Source organism: Cervus canadensis, chromosome X (assembly GCF_019320065.1).
Source record: "Cervus canadensis isolate Bull #8, Minnesota chromosome X, ASM1932006v1, whole genome shotgun sequence".
Taxonomy (NCBI): domain Eukaryota; kingdom Metazoa; phylum Chordata; class Mammalia; order Artiodactyla; family Cervidae; genus Cervus; species Cervus canadensis.
Window position 1 is genome coordinate 98,028,414 of NC_057419.1, and position 13,584 is coordinate 98,041,997.

A 13,584-nucleotide genomic window follows, 5' to 3' on the forward strand; every position below is an offset into this window, starting at 1 on the left:
AGATAACTGATGCTTTTCCTTCTCTCCTGGGGTAATACAGGCTCTCTCCAGAGGGTGCAGTGAGGAGGGGGCTGGTGAGGAGGGGGCACAGTGGGGTGAGGCAGTGGCTGTGGCTATCACAGACCCTGTAAGACAGTGGTAGGAGGTGTCCTTCCTTGTGGTAGCAATGCCTGGGCCAGTGGGAGTCTGTGACCAGGCATTAAAACATGTCATCACCAAATAAGTTTGGGGCTTACAGTATTGCTGAGGTTGTCATGGTGTCAGGAATAGAGCATGATACATCTTCAGAGGACAATGAACAAGTTTCTGCGGCACTAAACTGCCAGGAAGTAGTTCCATAAGCTGGAAGGTATTGCTACATTTTTGCCCCTGCCTTTGAAAGTACAGCTCAGAATCTCTGCACTGTCATTTGTCCACCTGTCTCTCGCTGTCTCTCAGCCCCTCAGGAACATGTTGGAGAAATACAAACATGCTCTTGGAAAGGAGTATACCAGCCTAGGGGGGAAGTGCGGGGTGCCAGTCCAGGTTGTTGGCCTGCCAACTCTACACCCCTCCCTTCAACAGAACTTTGAGGCTGCGGGTAGGGTGGGGAGAGCAGCAAAGAAACCTAATTATGCAAATTTTGATCTTAAAGCTTTATTCATATGTTTCCTGGCAGGCTGTTCTTTAATCTCAAGAGCAAGATTGCTCAGAATTACCATATATTCCAGTTAATTGCATTAAAATTATAGCAAAGGTTGTTTTTGCTATAATCAAGAGTGATTTTGATTAATACTCCTGAAATCAAATGCCTCGCCAGCGGTGGGGAGAGAACACCCTTCCCAGTCTGCTGGCCCTTCTCTTCCTTCCCACCCCTTTTCCCAGAGGCCAGAGATGCAAACCTGTTTGAAAGGTGTTCTCTTCTAAACGAATTTGCTTACATGGCTGGTCATTTGTAAAGAAAATTTCTCAAAGGGGGAGTTTGATTATTGGCCTCTGTGCTTAGTGCAAAGGTTATAAAAGAGCTCTTTATTGAGGGAGGCAGAGAGAGGGCCCAAGCAGAGGTCCCAGCTGGTAACAGTGACAAGAGCACGTGCTGTCTTGTGGCGGGCTCTGTGTGACCTGGAAGAGATTCAGGCAATCTGCGGAGTGTCTGCTGGTGGCTCATTGAGCACCTTGGGAAGATGTGGAAGAAACATGGCTGCCCTTATGCGCAAGGCGTTAGAATCACATACAGGCAAGACAAACACAAAATGGAATGAATTCCAGGGCAACGTATCTACACTGTGCTTAGTTAAAGGACCGTGGTAGTGACAGTGTGCATGAAAGAAATGGCTGGACTCCAGAGAGATTTGTTTTCAGGTGGAATGAGTGACCTCACTGATGGGTTGGATGTGGGTGGTGAGGGGGAGAGAGGAGTCGGGTAGCATAACACTCTCCTTTCCAACTGGAGCAGTAGGAACTGGTGGTTCCAGTTGCTCCATTGGTACCCATTCAGGGAGCCTGGTCTGGGGAAGGAAAGGAGAATGCTTGCCGTTGACCCTGCATGGAGGCAGCCTGGGGAACCAATGAGAGACTCTGGAGTGCTGCCAGGCTGTGCCCTTTCACCCCAGGGCTGTGACTGGGCCGTGCTGAGCACTGTCACTCGCCAGTAAGGGCTAGGAGTAGACCCCAGCTATGGGAGTGTCTTGGGGTGTGATGGAAGATGAATAACACCTCGCATGGTGTGTGAGAGGGAGGAGGCCCTCCAACACCCATGAGAAGGCTCTTCCAGGGCCTGCTGTCTGTGGTAAGAACCCCCACAGGGAAGATAGCCTGTGATCTTCCCCATTAGCAGAGTGGTTAAGAGTTGAATTTGGCAAGGAGGCCCAGAAAGCATTCAGCCAGTGAATGACCTGCCTGGATTGACAGAGCAATAACCTCTGAGATGTTTTGTGTTTCAGAGCCCTTTTACTTTCTGAGTGTTATACCTCGAACTACTGTCCTGGGTACCATGTCCTTGAAATATGTCCAACTCGAGGGAGGAGGAAGTTGGAGGTTTGCAGAGGGTCACAGGGCACGTAGGTCAGAGCTTTGGAGTCAGCACCTCCCGTGTGGCAGGCTCAGAAGCAGCTCCGGGACCCCCATTTCCCGTCCACTGATGAGGAGACTGAGGCTTAGGGGTGAGCGTGCTCATGGTGAGGTGATGGTGGCCTGGGCTAGGGCTGCAGACAGAAGTCGGGAGGTCTCAACACGAGGTGCCAACCGAGTCATGGGCCTGGACCATGTCACCCAGGGAGGGAGTTGAGAAGGAAGGAAGGGTGGAAAGGGTGCCAGCACACATAAAGGCCAAAGCAGAGCTGCCAGTTGGGAGCCAGGGCAGGGATGGCCAGAGACGTGGAAAGAAAATCAGAAGAAAAAGAAGCCATATCTGTCTTCCAGCTTCCATTCCTGAGAGCGGTTTTCAGGAGTGGTGGGCGAAGCCAGCCTGCAGTGGGTGGATGGAGTGCGAAGGAGTCCCTGGTGTTCCCACCCACAAGGGGCAGGAGGAGCTGGGGCACGTGAGCATTTTACTGGCTTCAGAGAAGGAGCTGGAGGTTGGGGGAGGGAACCATCACCGGACAAGGTGCCCCTGCATGCCAGGCGCACTCACATCCATGTCCACCCTCTCGTTTTGTCTTCCCAGTAGCCTCAGGGAAGGACAGTGATGAGCCTCCTAAAGGAGGACACAGGGGTTCTGGGAGATGAAACCCATCCAGAGTCCCAGAACAGCAGAGCTAGGTTTGGATCCACTTGGCCCAAAACCTTTGCCTTGGCCTGGGCCCCTAGTCTGTCTCTCCTGCAGACAGAAATGTGGTGTTGGATACACTCCTGTCCCTCCTGATCTAGAGGGTGTGGCAGCCGTGGGATTGGCTGTCCCTCCTTCATCCATGTTAGTTACAAAGATGAGGGAACCGCAAGGTTGAGCTCGGGGACTGGGTGATCACTGCTGGCAGGGACTGGTGGCTCCCTGGCTGCTTGGGGGGACCTGTGTGTCAAAGACAATTCAGCTCCACAAGTGGGTCCCCAGCCTAGCAAGTCCTTGTGCCTCTTCTGCTGGTCACCCCAACCAAAGCCCCGTAAACTAGCCATGAGGTTCAGGTCAGACCTACTGGTAATGACCTGATGTACACGGGGAAACCCTTCCCTGCTGCTACTCATATCCACAAGGGAGCTCTGCAAGTGAGCTGGAAAGCTCCACAGCCAGTCCTATCTCCCTGTGTTTTCACTCTCTCATCCTTGTCCCCAGATAACACTTGTCACTGTCATCCTGTTGATCAGTTCAGTTCAGTCGCTCAGTCATGTCCGACACTTTGTGACCCCATGGACTGAAGCATGCCAGGCCTCCCTATCCATCACCAACTCCCACAGTTTACCCAAACTCATGTCCATTGAGTCGGTGATGCCATTCAACCATCTCATTCTCTGTCGTTCCCTTCTCCTCCCACCTTCAGCCTTCCCCAGCATCAGGGTCTTTTCAAATGAGCCAGCTCTTCACATCAGGTGGCCAAAGTGATGGAATTTCAGCTTCAACATCAGTCCCTCCAATGAACACTCAGGACTGATTTCCTTTAGGGTGGACAGGTTTGATCTTCTTGCAGTCCAAGGGACTCTCAAGCATCTTCTCCAACACCACAGTTCAAAAGCATCAATTCTTCTGCACTCAACTTTCTTTATAGTCCAACTCTCACATCCATACATGACTACTGGAAAAACCATAGCTTTGACTAGACAGACCTTTGTTGGCAAAGTAATGTCTCTGCTTTTTAATATGCTGTCTAGGTTGGTCATAACTTCTCTTCCAAGGAATAAGTGTCTCTAAATTTCATGGCTGCAGTCACCATCTGCAGTGATTTTGGAGCCCCCAAAAATAAAGTCTGCCACTGTTTCCACTCTTTCCCCATCTATTTGCCATGAAGTGATGGGACTGGATGCCATGATCTTAGTTTTCTGAGTGTCGAGCTTTAAGCCAACTTTTTCACTCTTTCACTTTCATCAAGAGGCTCTTTAGTTCTTCTTCACTTTTTACCATAAGGGTGGTGTCATCTGCATATCTGAAGTTATTGATATTTCTCCCAGCAATTTTGATTCCAACTTGTGCTTCATCCAGCCCAGCATTTCTCATGATATACTCTGCATATAAGTTAAATAAGCAGGGTGACAATATACATCCTTGACATACTCCTTTTCCTAATTGGAACCAGTCTGTTGTTCCACGTCCAATTCTAACTGTTGCTTCCTGACCTGCATACAGATTTCTCAAGAGGCAGATCAGGTGGTCTGGTATTCCCATTTCTTTCAGAATTTTCCACAGTTTATTGTGATCCACACAGTCAAAGGCTTTGGCATAGTCAATAAAGCAGAAATAGATGTTTTTCTGAAACTCTCTTGCTTTTTCGATTCCAGTGGATGTTGGCAATTTGATCTCTGGTTCTCTCTTTTTCTAAACCAGCTTGACAATAAATGCTGGAGAGGGTGTGGAGAAAAGGGAACCCTCTTACACTGTTGGTGGAATGCAAACTAGTACAGCCGCTATGGAGAACAGTGTGGAGATTTCTTAAAAAACTGGAAATAGAACTGCCATATGACCCAGCAATACCACTCCTGGGCATACACACTGAGGAAACCAGATCTGAAATAGACATGTGCACCCCAATGTTCATATGCAGCACTGTTTATAATAACCAGGACATGGAAGCAACCTAGATGCCCATCAGCAGATGAATGGATAAGGAAGCTGTGGTACATATACACTATGGAATATTACTCAGCCATTAAAAAGAATTCATTTGAATCAGTTCTAATGAGATGATGAAACTGGAGCCCATTATACAGAGTGAAGTAAGCCAGAAAGATAAAGACCAATACAGTATACTAACGCATATATATGGAATTTAAAAAGATGGTAACGATAACCCTATATGCAAAACAGGAAAAGAGACACAGATGTACAGAACAGACTTTTGGACTCTGTGGGAGAGGCGAGGGTGGGATGTTCCGAGAGAACAGCATTGAAACAAGTATACTATCAAGGGTGAAACAGATCACCAGCCCAGGGTGGATGCATGAGACCAGTGCCTCGGGCTGGTGCATCTGGGAAAGAACCAGAGGGATGTGAATGGGGGAGGCGGAGGGGGATCGGGAATGGGGAACACATTAAATCCATGGCTATTCATGTCACTGTATGCGAAAAAACACTCAATTGTAGTAATTGCCTTCCAACTATAAAAATAAATGAAAAAAAAAGGAAAAAAAAAAAAAAACCAGCTTGAACATCTGGAAGTTCATGGTTCATGTATTGTTTAAGCCTGGCTTGGAGAATTTTGAGCATTACTTCAGTGGTGTGTGAGATGAATGCAATCGTGCAGTAGTTTGAGCATTCTTTGGCATTGCCTTTCTTTGAGATTGGAATGAAAACTGACCTTTTCCAGTCCTATGGCCACTGCTGAGTTTTCCAAATTTGCTGGCATATTGAGTGCACCACTTTCACAGCATCATCTTTTAGGATTTTAAATAGCTCAACTGGAATTGATCACCCCTGCTAGCTTTGTTCATAGTGATGCTTCCTGAGGCCCACTTGACTTCACATTCCAGGATGTCTGGCTATAGGTGAGTGATCACACCATCGTGATTATCTGGGTCATGAAGATCTTTTTTGTACAGTTCTTCTGTGTATTCTTGCCACCTCTTCTTCATATCTTCTGCTTCTGTCAGGTCCATATCATTTCTGTCCTTTATTGAGCCCATCTTTGCATGAAATGTTCCCTTGGTATCTAATTTTCTTGAAGAGATCTCTAGTCTTTCCCATTCTACTGTTTTCCTCTATTTCTTGGCATTGATCACTGAGAAAGTCTTTATCTCTCCTTGCTATTCTTTAGAACTCTGCATTCAAATGGGTATACCGTTCCTTTTCTCCTTTGCTTTTCACTTCTTTTCTTTTCACAGCTGTTTGTAAGGCCTCCTCAGACAGCCATTTTGTTCTTTTGCATTTCTTTTTCTTGGGGATGGCCTTGATCTCTATCTCCTGTACAATGTCATGAACCTCCGTCCATAGTTCATCAGGCACTCTGTTGATCAGATCTAGTCCCTTAAATCTATTTCTCACTTTTACTGTATGTATAATTGTAAGCGATTTTATTTAGGTCATACCTGAATGGTCTAGTGGTTTTCCCTACTTTCTTCAATTTAAGTCTGAATTTGGCAATAAGGAGTTCATGATCTGAGCCACAGTCAGCTCCCAGTCTTGTTCTTGCTGACTGTATAGAGCTTCTCCATCTTTGGCTGCAAAGAATATAATCAATCTGATTCCAGTGTTGACCATTTGGTGATGTCCACGTGTAGAGTCTTCTTGTGTTGTTGGAAGAGGGTATTTGCTATGACCAGTGCATTCTCTTGGAAAAACTCTATTACCCTTTGCCCTACTTCATTCTGTACTCCAAGGCCAAATTTGCCTGTTACTCCAGGTGTTTCTTGACTTCCTACTTTCGCATTCCAGTCCCTTATAATGAAAAGGACATATTTTTTGGTGTTAGTTCTAGGAGGTCTTGTAGGTCTTCATTGAACCATTCAACTTCAGCTTCTTCAGGAATACTGGTCGGGGCATAGACTTGGATTACCATGATATTGAATGGTTTGCCTTGGAAACGAACAGAAATCATTCTGTTCTTTTTGAAATTGCATCCAAGTACTGCATTTTGGACTTTCTGTTGACTGTGATGGCTACTCCATTTCTTTTAAGGGATTCTTGCCCACAGTAGTAGATATAATGGTCATCTGAGTTAAATTCACCCATTCCAGTCCATTTTAGTTCACTGATTCCTAAAGTGTCAACATTCACTCTTGCCATCTCCTGTTTGAACACTTTCTGTTTGCCTTAATTCATAGACCTAACATTCCAGGTTTGTATGCAATATTGCTCTTTACAGCATCAGACCTTGATTCCATCACCAGTCACATCCACAGCTGGGTGTTGTTTTTGCTTTGGCTCTGTCTCTTCATTCTTGCTGGAGTTATTTCTCCACTGATCTCCAGTAGCATATTGGGCACCTACTGACCTGGGGAGTTCATCTTTCAGCGTCGTATCTTTTTGCCTTTTCATACTGTTCATGGGGTTCTCAAGGCAAGAATACTGAAGTGGTTTGCCATTCCCTTCTCCAGTGGATCACGTTTTGTCAGAACTCTCCACCATGACCCATCCGTCTTGGGTGGCCCTACATGGCATGGCTCATAGTTTCATAGAGTTAGACAAGACTATGGTCCATGTGATTAGATTGGTCAGTTTTCTGTGATTGTGATTTTCATTCTGTCTGCCCTCTGATGGAGAAGGATAAGAGGCTTATGGGAGCTTCCTAATGGGAGAGACTGACTGAGGGGGAACTGGTTCCTGTTCTGATGGGCAGGTAAATCTTTAATCCAATTTCCTGTTGATGCGTGGAGCTATGTTCCCTCCCTGCTATGTACCTGAGGCCAAACTATGGTGGAGGTAAAGAAGATAATGGTTACCTCCTTCAAATTGTCCCATGCATGCACTGCCACACTCAGTGACCCCAACCCTGCAGCAGTACCCCCAACCCACGCCTCTGCTGGAGACTCCTGGACACTCACTGGCAAGTCTGGGTCAGTCTCTTGTGGGGTCACTGCTCCTTTCTCCTGGGTCCTGGTGCACAAGGTTCTGTTGTGCCCTCCAAGGGACTATTTCCCAGTCCTGTGTAAGTTCTGGCAGCTCTATGGTAGTGTTAATGGTGATCTCCTCCAGGAGGGCTTATGCCATACCCAGGTCTGCTGCACCCAGAGCCCCTGTCCCTGCAGCAGTCCACTGCTGACCTGTACCTCCACAGGAGATGCTCAAACACAGTTCTGTCCCAGTCTCTGTGGGGTCCCTGGGTCCTGCTGCACACATGATTTGTTTGAGCCCTCTTAGCATCTCTGGTGGGAATGGGGTTTGATTATAAATGTGAATTCGCCCCTCCATCTTACTGGGGTTTCTCTGACCTTGGACGTGGGTATCTCCTCTCGGCCGCTCGCTGCAGTACCTTGGAAATCTCCCGCCTCCTCCACCTTCCCAGTTTCATTGCTAAAGTTCACCCATGCATCTGTTGTTTTTCTTTGAGGTATAATTCATGTACCATACAGCTGACCCTGAGAAAGGTTTGGGTGGGAGATTTGAATACAGACTGCCACATTGTGCCCCCTCCCTCGGGCAGCAGTGTGCTCAGCACTGCGAAGACAGTGTCTCTCTTGGAGTTGATGTTTTCAGTAACTACTCTTAGTTAGGATTTATTTTTCCCCTGCGTGTTTCTCCTATTTTGATTTAACTTATGAGGCCAGGGCAGGGTCTCTTTCTCCAGGCGAAATCAGAGCTGCTGGTCACCACAACCAAGGCTAACCCAATTTCTTCTCTTATTGACATATTAGTATATTAGTATGCTACGTTTGGCACAGTGAGCCAATATTGACATGTTATTATTAAAGTCCAAGCTTTTATTCAGCTTTCCTTTGTTTTTCATTAATGTCTGTCTTATTCCAGGATCTAATCCCCTCCCTGGCATTTTGCCTCTGAGAAATACTGAGCTGAAGAGTCAAGAATCCCAAGACTGCAGTTCCCAGTGTCTTTGGGTCCTCCATAGCCTGAGTGGTTGAAGGTTTCCTAACTTGGGTTTTTAAGAACACCACTAGCCAAACTTCAGTGTAGGATTCCTCTTCTTTTTCTTGTTGCTGTTAGAGCTGATGGAGTTCAAGGTTACTCAGTGTTTCTGCTTCCAGGTATGCCTGTGGGCAAGTGCATTACTGCTGGGGAGGGCAGAGTTGCCATTTCCAGAGTACCTCCTGTGCACCAGTCCCTGGGATGAACCCAGGTCCTCTTCCTCGTTAGTCTTTCTCAGCTCTCTAGTGAGGAGAATGGAGTTCACCTCACTCCAGAGTCCTAGCCCACTGTCACTATGGGGGCCTTGTGAAGCCCCTCTTTCCTTTTCATAGTTTCTGTGTCCCTTCATCTCCCATTCTCATTTCCTTTCCCCTCCCCTCAGGAAGCACTTGTTCTTCATATGTCATTAAACACACACATGTCCCTGTGAAATGTGTGGAGTGTGTGTGATTTGCATAAATTGGACTCTGCCCTTCTGTTTCTTGTTTGCATTCAATACTGTGTTTCCTGGATCTCTTCATCTTGCTACATTGGGTTTGTTGCTTCCATCAGCCCTAGGGTGTGAATATGTCTTTGTAAGCATCACCACGTTGTACCTCAATGCTCTGCCAGTCATGGACCCCCACCCAAGTTGTGTCCGGTTTCCCACCTTGCATTTGGCACTGCAGCAAGCATGCCCCTCTGTGTGTCTGTGGGTCGTATGCATGAGACCCTCTCTGGGATACCTGCCCAGGAGTGGGGCTGTGGGTCAGGGGTGCACATATGTGGATTCATCCAAGCGCTGCCCACTTGCTTCTACAATGGCTATACTGGTTCATATGCCTACCAGCAGGACCTGTCAGTTCGTGTGTTCCCACATTCTTTCCAAATCCTAGCTTGATTCATCTCTTTCACTTTTGCCTTCACTATAGTGTAAAGTGGTATCATTGTGCTGAGCAGCTTTGATAAAGGTCTCACCTCCTTGGCGCTACCCATAGTGCTTCCTGCATGCATGTGCAGGTGCCTTGCTATCTCCTGACTGGGGAGGGATTCTGTATTCTGGTCAAGGGCCCTGTATCCCCTGTCCTTCTCCTTCCCTCTTTGTGCTCTTCCTACTTTTAGAAGCTTCTCTTAAGGTTAAAGCTTCCAGGGAGTCTTCCAGATTAGCCCTACCTTCTCTACTCCTGACTCTGAATTATCCTAGAATGCTTAGGTACTGTGTGCTTGTATTGCTTTCCTCAGGCTACTGTAACAAAAGACTTTGTGGTGTTTTGTTACAGTGCCACAAACTGGAGGAATTAAAATGCCAACCGTTTATTTTCTCATGATTCTGGAGGTCTGAATTAAGGTGTTGGCAAGGCCATGCTCCTTTGCTCTTTCTGAGACTCTGAGTGGAATCCAGACTCTTCCTCACTTCTGTTGGTGGCTGTCAATCCTTGGCTTGCAGCTGTACCATTCCAGTCTTTGCCTCCATCTTCATATGGAGTTCCTCCTGTGTCCATCCAAATTTCTCTCTTCTTATAAGAATACCAATCATTTTAACTTGATCACATCTGCAGAGACCCTGTTTCCAAACCAGGTCACATTCACATGAATTTTGGGGGGACACAATTCAACCCAGTACAGTGTTATAGGTAGACTTCATTACAGCAAATAGAAGTACAGTTGACCCTTGAACAACACAGGGGTTCAGGGTCCCGACCTCCCTCACAGTTGAATATCAGCTCTTGGTTTCTGTGGTGGCCATGTACCTGTGATTCCTCTACACCCGTGGATCATGTAGTCTTGTAATGTTTTTTATTGGTAAATATTCACATATAAGTGGACGCACATGGTTCAAAGTCACATTGTTCAAGGGTCAACTGTACATAAAAAGCACCAAAAGAAGACTGCTCATGTCCTGATGGAGAGACAGCTTGGAAGTCCACATGGCTGCTCCTCTCGAACCAGTACTGCAAGGTGCACATGGAACTGTCAGATGGGTACCCATTGCATTCTTACTTTACTTGCTGCCTTTGGCTGGTTTGTGCTTTGGTCTTCTCACTTGAGAATAGGAATACAGTCAGCTTACCTTTACATGAGTAGTTTGATAATTCACAAGATTAGCAAACCAAATTCCTTGTGGATAGTTGGTCCCCACTGGAAGTTCCTCTGTGTGTTTTGGCTTAGTGTGACCAAAAGCTGCTTTTCTCAGGTAAATGAAAGGCTCTGGTAGTTAGACTGCTGTTCATTGTTTTTAGCCTCGCATTGCACTAATGCCTGGCAAGTATAGTAATTGGAGAAGGCTGCACAAGTGACAGAACAATGGTGTAATATTCACAAATGCCAAGCTGTAGTGAAGGTCTAGTAATATAGTAAGTGTGAATTATGGACCATAATTAAGGCCTTTGTCAGTCACATTACCCAATTAGAATATATGTAATTATAAGTAGCTCTCTCTCTTTTTTTTTAAAGAATAATTGCTTCTTGAAATACGACATTACAGGGTTAGCAGAATGAGATCTGGAAAGATTTCCAAGTGATTACTTCATGCCTGTTAAGAACAAAGGTGGACACTTGGCCTCTTTTGAGCAGATGTGGGCTGTTCTGGTGAGTTCTCTGGACAGGTAATGTACTGTTCTTGATATTCTCCAGGCTTTGGATAAGGTCTGACACCAAGTAGAAGCTCAGCAAAGGTATGTGGGCAGAATAGATCAACGTGTACATAGAAGAAAGGAATGGAGTATCAGTCTCCTGTAGCTGCTGTAACAACTTACCACTGACTTGGAAAGTTAAAGGAACACAAATATATTCTCTTACATTCTGGTGGTTGGAAGACTGACATGGTTCTCATAGTGCTCAAATGACAAGGCTATGTTCTTCCTGGAGGCTCTAGGGTAGAATCTCTTTGGCTTTTCCAGCATCTGGAGGTCACCCTGTCTCATGGCCTCCTTCCTTCCATCACATTGACCTTGACCCTCCCTAATCCCTCTTTTTACTCTGTGATGTCCGTCTAGTCAAAGCTATGGTTTTTCCAGTGGTCATGTATGGATGTGAGAGTTGGACTGTGAAGAAAGTTGAGTGCTGAAAAATTGATGCTTTTGGACTATGGTGTTGGAGAAGACTCTTGAGAGTCCCTCGGACTGCAAGGAGATCCAACCAGTCCATCCTAAAGGAGATCAATCCTGGGTGTTCATTGGAAGGACTGATGCTGAAGCTGAAACTCCAATACTTTGGCCACCTCATGCGAAGAGTTGACTCATTGGAAAAGACCCTGGTGCTGGGAGGGACTGGGGGCAGGAGGAGAAGGGGATGACAGAGGGTGAGATGGCTGGATGGTATCACTGACTCGATGGACATGAGTTTGAGTAAACTCCGGGAGTTTGTGATGGACAGGGAGGCCTGGCGTGCTGCGATTCATGGGGTTGCAAAGAGTCGGACACGACTGAGCAACTGAACTGAACTGAACTGAACTGAACCTTGGGTCTATCCAGATACTCCAGGATAATCTCCTTATCTCAGCAGCCTTCATCACATCTGCTAAATCCCTTTTCCATAAAAGGTTACATAGTCACAGGTTCCCAGGGTGAGGATGTGGACATGCTTGGGAGATCCTGCCTACCACAAGGAGTATTGGTTGTTATAACATTAAATTTTTCATTATGTTACATTGTTTTTGAAAAATAGTTGTGTTTTTAACTATAGAATTAATAGCTTTTCAGGAAAGAGGCATCATCTGTGGATAACTACAGCTAACATTTTGGTATATATTATTCCAGACTTTATGAAAACAAGAAATGAAAAAAAAAAAGAGGTTCATGAGGTGGGGTGATGGGGGCAGTGGGGATTGGGGAGAGATCCTTTAGGCCTGCAAAGGCTTATTGCAAGGATTTAAGCATATACTTTTTTCCCCACACAGGGTGTATATCTTATTGTTTTTAACAGCTTCATTGAGGTATAATGGACATACTGTGAACTGCACACGTTTAAGGGTACAGTTTGATCAGTTCTGGCATTTGGATACAGCTGTGATGCCATCACCACAATCAAGATCATGACTGTCTGCAACAGCTCCAGAAGTTTCTCTGTCCCCTTAGTAATCCTTCTCTCCCCTTATCCCCATCTGCAGGCAACTGATTTGCTTGCTATCACCACAGTTTTCCATTTCTTAGCATTTTATAGAAATGGGGTCATACAACATTTACTCTCTTTTTTCGGTCTGACTTCTGTCACTCAACATAATTATCCTGAGATTTACCCATGTTGGTGTGTATATCAGTCATTCATTTCTTTTCCTCCCTCAAATGAGGCAAGTCTCCTTTCTGAAGTTTGGTGTTTAAAAAAAAAGACAGGCTAGGTGACCTTGAGTGAAAAATGTGCTGAATGCCCACTGGACCCATGCCACACCCTGCCTTACCTTAGACCTCTCAGACCTCCTATCTGTGGAGAACATGACCATGAACCAAGTTAGAATTCAACTTGCTGAATCTGTTCCTTTATTTGACAAAGGCACCGAGACAATTGAATGAGTAGCACTGTGTTGCAACATGGGTTGTGACATAGATGTCTGACATCTGCCTGTTGCTTGCGTGTACTGGTTGGGGATGCAAAATATGTTTCTGACTGGGGGATCCATGTTAGGTGCAATTGGGGGATAAACATTGTCTAAAGTTGCTGAGGTACTTAAAGATGAGCATGCCTACTGCTGAGCCTGGCTTGGATCATGTTTCAAGAGGTACATTTGGGCTGGAAAGAAGCTTAGAAAGTAGGTAAGTGGGATTCTGCTTTGTGGCACTCATCTAAATCCCCAGCACCCACCACCAATGTATCTGCAGAGGCATAAGAACAGAGTGGGGGAAAAAAAAAAGGGGGAAGGGTCAGCTGAACAGCTGTGATTTTATTTTGCATCGTATTAATTCACTTATTTGATTTATATTCCCCCCATAGAACTGGCTGATTTAGGGATTTAGTTGACCAAATCAAGC